The sequence below is a fragment of the Mytilus trossulus genome, chromosome 6 (assembly GCF_036588685.1).
Source record: "Mytilus trossulus isolate FHL-02 chromosome 6, PNRI_Mtr1.1.1.hap1, whole genome shotgun sequence".
In the NCBI taxonomy this organism is placed as follows: domain Eukaryota; kingdom Metazoa; phylum Mollusca; class Bivalvia; order Mytilida; family Mytilidae; genus Mytilus; species Mytilus trossulus.
In genome coordinates, this window is record NC_086378.1 from 88630110 (window position 1) to 88636529 (window position 6420).

Sequence of the window (6420 nt, forward strand, 5' to 3'; positions counted from 1 at the left end):
GTGCATACGCTATATTCCAAACATAAGAGACACGGTTAATCAGGGCAGTTTTTGCAAGAAAATAGCTTTAAATAAAGCCAGAAATATGTTGTACTTTTTGTTTCTCTGAAAAAAGTTCTAGTAATTTGATAATTTTGAAACACACGTTTGACCTACTAGTATATGAAATCGAGTGTATTTGCATAGATCGAATAGAGTGCATATAAAAATAAAGAGATGTGGTAATTGAGACTTCTAATCAGAGTTTAAATGACTAAGATGTAAGCAAGGATATGCATCCATATATAGAAATAGTATACAACCTCCAACAATGAGAATAATCTATACCGTAAAGGCAGCTATAAAAAAAAGATACGAACACTCGCAGTTCCAGAGAGTGAATTCCAAATCTACTTAGGTAGCTACCATTTGAATTTTATAAGAGGGTGGGGGTGGGTTAATGTGATTAAAAGTTTTTCTCATCACTAGGCGTCTGTCGTCCGTCGTTGTCGTGAACTTTTACAAAAATCTTCTCCGCTGAAACTAGGCTAAAATTAACTAAACTTGGCCACAATCTTCATTAGGGTATTAGTTTAAAAATGTGTTCGGTCACCCGGCCAACCAACCAAGATGACCACCATGGCTATAAATAGAACATAGGGGTAAAACGTAGATTGTGGCTTATAACTCTGAAAACAAAGCGTTTTAGAGCATATCTGAAGGGTAAAATTGTTTATCAGGTCAAAATCTATCTGTCCTAAATTTTTCAGATAAATTAAACAACCCGTTGTTGGGTTGTTGCCCCTAATTTGGTAATTTTAAGGAAATTTTGACGTTTTCTGGTTTTTATCTTAACTATTATTATGCATGTAGATAAACAATAAACAGCAATAATGTTCAGCAAAGTAAGATCTACAAATAAGTCAACATGACCAAGATGGTCAGTTTTGACCCCTCAAGGAGTTATTGCCCTTTATAGTCAATTGTTTACAATTTTTTATATCGTTTTGTAATCTCTTACAAGAATCTTCTCTTCTGAAACTGCAGAGACAAATTTAACCAAACTTGTCCACAATCATTAAGGTATCTAGTTTTTAAAAAATGTGTCCGATTACCCCGTCCGCGAACCAAGATGATCGACATGACTCAACATAGTAAATAGGGTAAAATGAAGTTTTGGCACATATCTCTGAAACTGACAGGATACAATTATTCATTAGGTCAAGATCTATCTGCCCTGAAATTTTCAGACCAACCAGGCAACCCGTTGTTGGGTTGCTACCCTTGAATTGATATTTTTATGAAAGTTTAGCTGCTTTTGGTTATATCTTCAATATTATTATAGATAGAGATAAACTGTAAATAGCAGTTATGTACAGCAAAATAATACCTAGAAATATGTCAACGTGTCAAAAATAGTCAGTTGACCCATTAAGTAGTTTTTGCCCTTTATAGTCAAGTTTTAACAATTTTCAGAAATTTCATGAATTTTTGTAGAACACAAATTATTCTCCACTGTAACTACTGGGCCAAGTTCATTATAGATAGAGATAATTGTAAGCAGCAAGAATGTTCAGTAAATTAAGATAAAAAACACATCACCATCAACAAAAAACAATTTTGTTATGAATCTATCTGTGTCCTTTGTTTATCCACATAGACCAAGGTGTAGTTTTTAGTTGTCCTGTTTTTTTTTTTTATTTGATACTCTATTCGGTTCTGTCTTTTTTTACGAGTTCATCCTGATGTTTTTTACACAAAATGTCATCCCCTGCCTTTTTTGTTTGCCAAGTTGCAAATCAAATAGTAGCTCCCTTAGTATCACATTCAATATATAAGTAATGTTCAGAGAATCTCAATGGCTAGAAATCTGCTAACTATGTATTTGTTTCTTTTGACAAAGGAACATACCGGTTAGTTTGTGGATGCCAAAGTCACGCCGATACCTATTTCTTGACCTTGCAAGTGTTGTATATCGTAAAAGTTATCTCTTATCTGGGTAGGAATTGGATGTTTTTCAGTTAAAAATTGTATATCAAATATTTAGTCGTTTTTTTTTTAATTGCTAACTTTATGATTGATCTGTTTACATTGTTTTATGATTGATTTTCTTGAAATAATCTCTTTTCTTAAAACGAGAAATGGTATATATAGAAATACACGAAATTGCATTAAATACACTTTCGGAAAGTGGTGACCAGGTATTGGACAAACAGAAGCATTTAACGGGTAAACGGATTTAGCGGTATGACCAATTTTGTGCTCTCACATACATTTATGGTTTAGATCAGCATGCTTTAACATATACCTGTTCGAATTTGAATATTGAAAAGTTTTCATGAACATCTTGCTGTTGCTTTGATGTCTAGCGGAACATTTTTTGCTGTTTATATGTTATTCAACGGTACATATTGCTGTAAATATATTTTATAGCTGTTGATATATTACTCATCGCGTACATATTGCTGTAGATATGGTATGCATTGGTACATATTGCTGTTGATATGGTATGCATTGGTACATATTGCTGTAGATATAGTATGCATTGTTACATATTGCTGTAGATATGGTATGCATTGGTACATATTGCTGTAGATATGGTATGCATTGGTACATATTGCTGTAGATATGGTATGCATTGGTACATATTGCTGTAGATATGGTATGCATTGGTACATATTGCTGTAGATATGGTATGCATTGCGGGTACATATTGCTGTAGATATGGTATGCATTGCGGGTACATATTGCTGTAGATATGGTATGCATTGGTACATATTGCTGTAGATATGGTATGCATTGCGGGTACATATTGCTGTAGATATGGTATGCTTTGCGGGTACATATTGCTGTAGATATGGTATGCATTGGTACATATTGCTGTAGATATGGTATGCATTGGTACATATTGCTGTAGATATGGTATGCATTGCGGGTACATATTGCTGTAGATATGGTGTGCATTGGTACATATTGCTGTAGATATGGTATGCATTGGTACATATTGCTGTAGATATGGTATGCATTGGTACATATTGCTGTAGATATGTTATTCATTGTTACATATTGCTATAGATATGGTATGCATTGGTACATATTGCTGTAGATATGGTATGCATTGGTACATATTGCTGTAGATATGGTATGCATTGGTACATATTGCTGTAGATATGGTATGCATTGCGGGTAAATACTGCTGTATATATGGTATGCATTGCGGATGCATATTGCTGTAGATATGGTATGCATTGGTACATATTGCTGTAGATATGGTATGCATTGGTACATATTGCTGTAGATATGGTATGCATTGGTACATATTGCTGTAGATATGGTATGTTATGTTATGTTATGTTATGTTATGCATTATTAAATAATGCAGTTGATATATTATGCATTGGTACAAATTGCTGTTGATATGTCATGCATTGGTACATATTGAAGTTGATATATTATTTCTCGGGACATATTAATGTTGATATGTTATGCATTTGTACATATTGCTGTTGAAATATTATTTCCGGTACATATTGCTGTTGATATGTCATGCATTGGTACATATTGAAGTTGATATATTATTTCTCGGGACATATTAATGTTGATATGTTATGCATTTGTACATATTGCTGTTGAACTATTATTTCCGGTACATATTGCTGTTGATATGTTATTAAGCGGTATATGATTTGTTATTCATTTGATCATATTGCAGTTGATATGTTGTTACCAATTATGTTAATCAATTGTATCTGATTTTATGCCCTTATGGGCCCTGTAATTTGGGAAATAAAAATATTCTATTCTATTCTATATATTCTATGGTATTCCAAGGCAGAAAATTTACTTTAAAACATTTACAAAAGCACCATAGAAACTTAATATGGTCATTATTATTTATTTCCTAGAAAAGAAGGCAACGTGCAAAATGTGTTTACAAAGTACACAAAGCCAAATCCGTTGACAATTTGTAACTATCAAATCTAAATTTGATACTAGTATACCGATTTTTTTATTTTGTAAGTGACATAATTAATTAATATGAAAAGACAACATATATAAAAGTCACAACGAAGGCCAATCCCACAGTTTGACATTGTTAGAATGACCAGCACACCTACAGCTTATAAAAAGAGAATATGTTGTATGCGATTGCCAATGAGACAACTCTTCACAAGAGACCAAATGACACAAACATTAACAACTATAGGTCACCGTACGGCCTTCAACAATGAGCAAAGCCCATACCGCATAGTCAGCTAAAAAGGCCCCGAAATGATAATGTAAAACAATACAAACCAGAAAACTAACGGCCTTATTTACATTGTAAGAGATAGGCCTTGTTCGTTTTCTTGGAATTTACCTTGCCGATGTAGGTATATAAGTTGGGTGTTGGAAGCCTGTGTTTATAAGTCAGATTTCTTATTATTCTTACAACTTTTGAAAGGGCTTGGTAAAATATCATAGTTGTTAAATAGACAGATCGACTCTTGCGACTTTTGTGTTTAAGAAAATCCAGTACGGGTGACTTGCAGGAAGCTTTTGAAAGTTCATGGGTATTTTTATTTCCATCCAATATCTGAGGTGAAATATATCTGACTGAAAGCAACGGTTCTTGGGTAATACGTTGGATAAGTAAAACTACGGGGAGAGACATATTGGTGTTTATCATCGGGCTTACGGTACACATAGGTAGACATGAGTCCATCCGAACTTACGAAGAAGTATCGAGCGATATGACCATGGAATTTGTTCCAAGAGTCAGATAAGGATTTAGAAAAGGGGGACTTCTATAAACTGAGCAAAGTTAGGAGTGGGACAAAAGTCTATATATATGCATTAACCATATATGACACGCAATAAGGAGCGCTGTTCCCTCTTGTCGGTTTCTCCTAAATCCGCACCTGGTTCCATTATTTTTAAATGAAAGTATTAAAATTCCTGTTCTGACTTATGTCAAAGTTGTCAATGAAACGAAAATACGATGTTAAGTAGAAGAACTATAGTATTGAAAATTTGATTTTTTTTGTATCTGCTTATCTTATTTATTGACATAGGACGAATACATAAATAAGAGGATGCGGTATACTTGCAAATAAGACTATATACACTCAGAACCAAACCATAGGGATTTAGCAACTGAAGGCCCTTCACAATCAAACAAGTCCCATACTGTGTGGTTAAGCTTTAAATGGCATCAGTATGTCAACATATGCATCAAAACAATTTAGAAGATACACCAAACTACCCAATTTATGGTTGAAACTATAACACAAAACATATATGACTGACATCAACCCACAACGAAAATTAACCAATGTATTACAGGCTACATGTCTTTTTTCATCGCTTTTCTTAAGGAAAGCAAGAAATTTGTCCTTTCAAAATGAAAAGAAATTCTTTCATAAACAAAAATAAATCGGAGTAACCAAATGTTTTAACAACACTAAAACAAGTGAAATTGACTTAATAAACTAGTGTAGCGATTTAAGTTTGACGGTATATTTATTTTATATTTAAGATGTCTTTCTTTTAAATACATTTGGGTTAAATTACATTTCTACAAATCAGGGCACCGCCCGGTATTTTATGTATTTGAACGGTATCTATATTATTTAAATTCACCACCCGGTATCCCATCTTTGGAACCGTCGGGGTACCGTCCGGTAACCCCATCTTTGAAACTGTCAGGGTACCACCTGGTAGCCAAACTTTAGAACCGTTGAGGTACCGCCCGTTACCCCATCTTTGGAACCGTCGGAGTACCGCCTGTAATTATGTATATAAGGGGATGTAAGAGATATCAGAAAGAGAATAGTGACTGAATATAGAATTGAGATTGATAGTTAGAAGACTTGAGAGTAATATTGTGTTAGTGAATTAGGATTATTGTTCAACTGTTTTATTATGTCAAACTGATATACATTTAACAGATTACATAGTGATTTGAATTGAAACTTTGTGTTGTGGTTTGTCACGAGTTTTCTTTGTGCCATTTAAGTATGGATTTTACGTAATTTACGCTACCAAAATAACACATCGACAAACACAAATCCATACTTGTAAATACGACAACGCTACACTAGTCTAGCACAAATATTTAAAATACCTCACACTTTAAAATGTAACCTAAAACAAATCCATGGCATTTAGAACTAAAAGTTAAAAGACTTGTCAGCTCGGAATCAGAATATTGTGTCCTGTTAGAGTGACATGTCTTGCCGTGGACATCTTGCTTCACTTGTCTAGGTCCATATTACATTAAATATTTTCATGTTCTCCTGATATGTTTATATGCTTTTGATATTTGCCACTGGACGTAAAATAACAACCAATATGCAATATTGTATATTCTGCTGCATTGAGTCATAAAGTCTAAGTTAGTGATAATATTCATACAAAACAGTATTATTTGATATCATAGAAAAAAGGCCAGCCACTTGG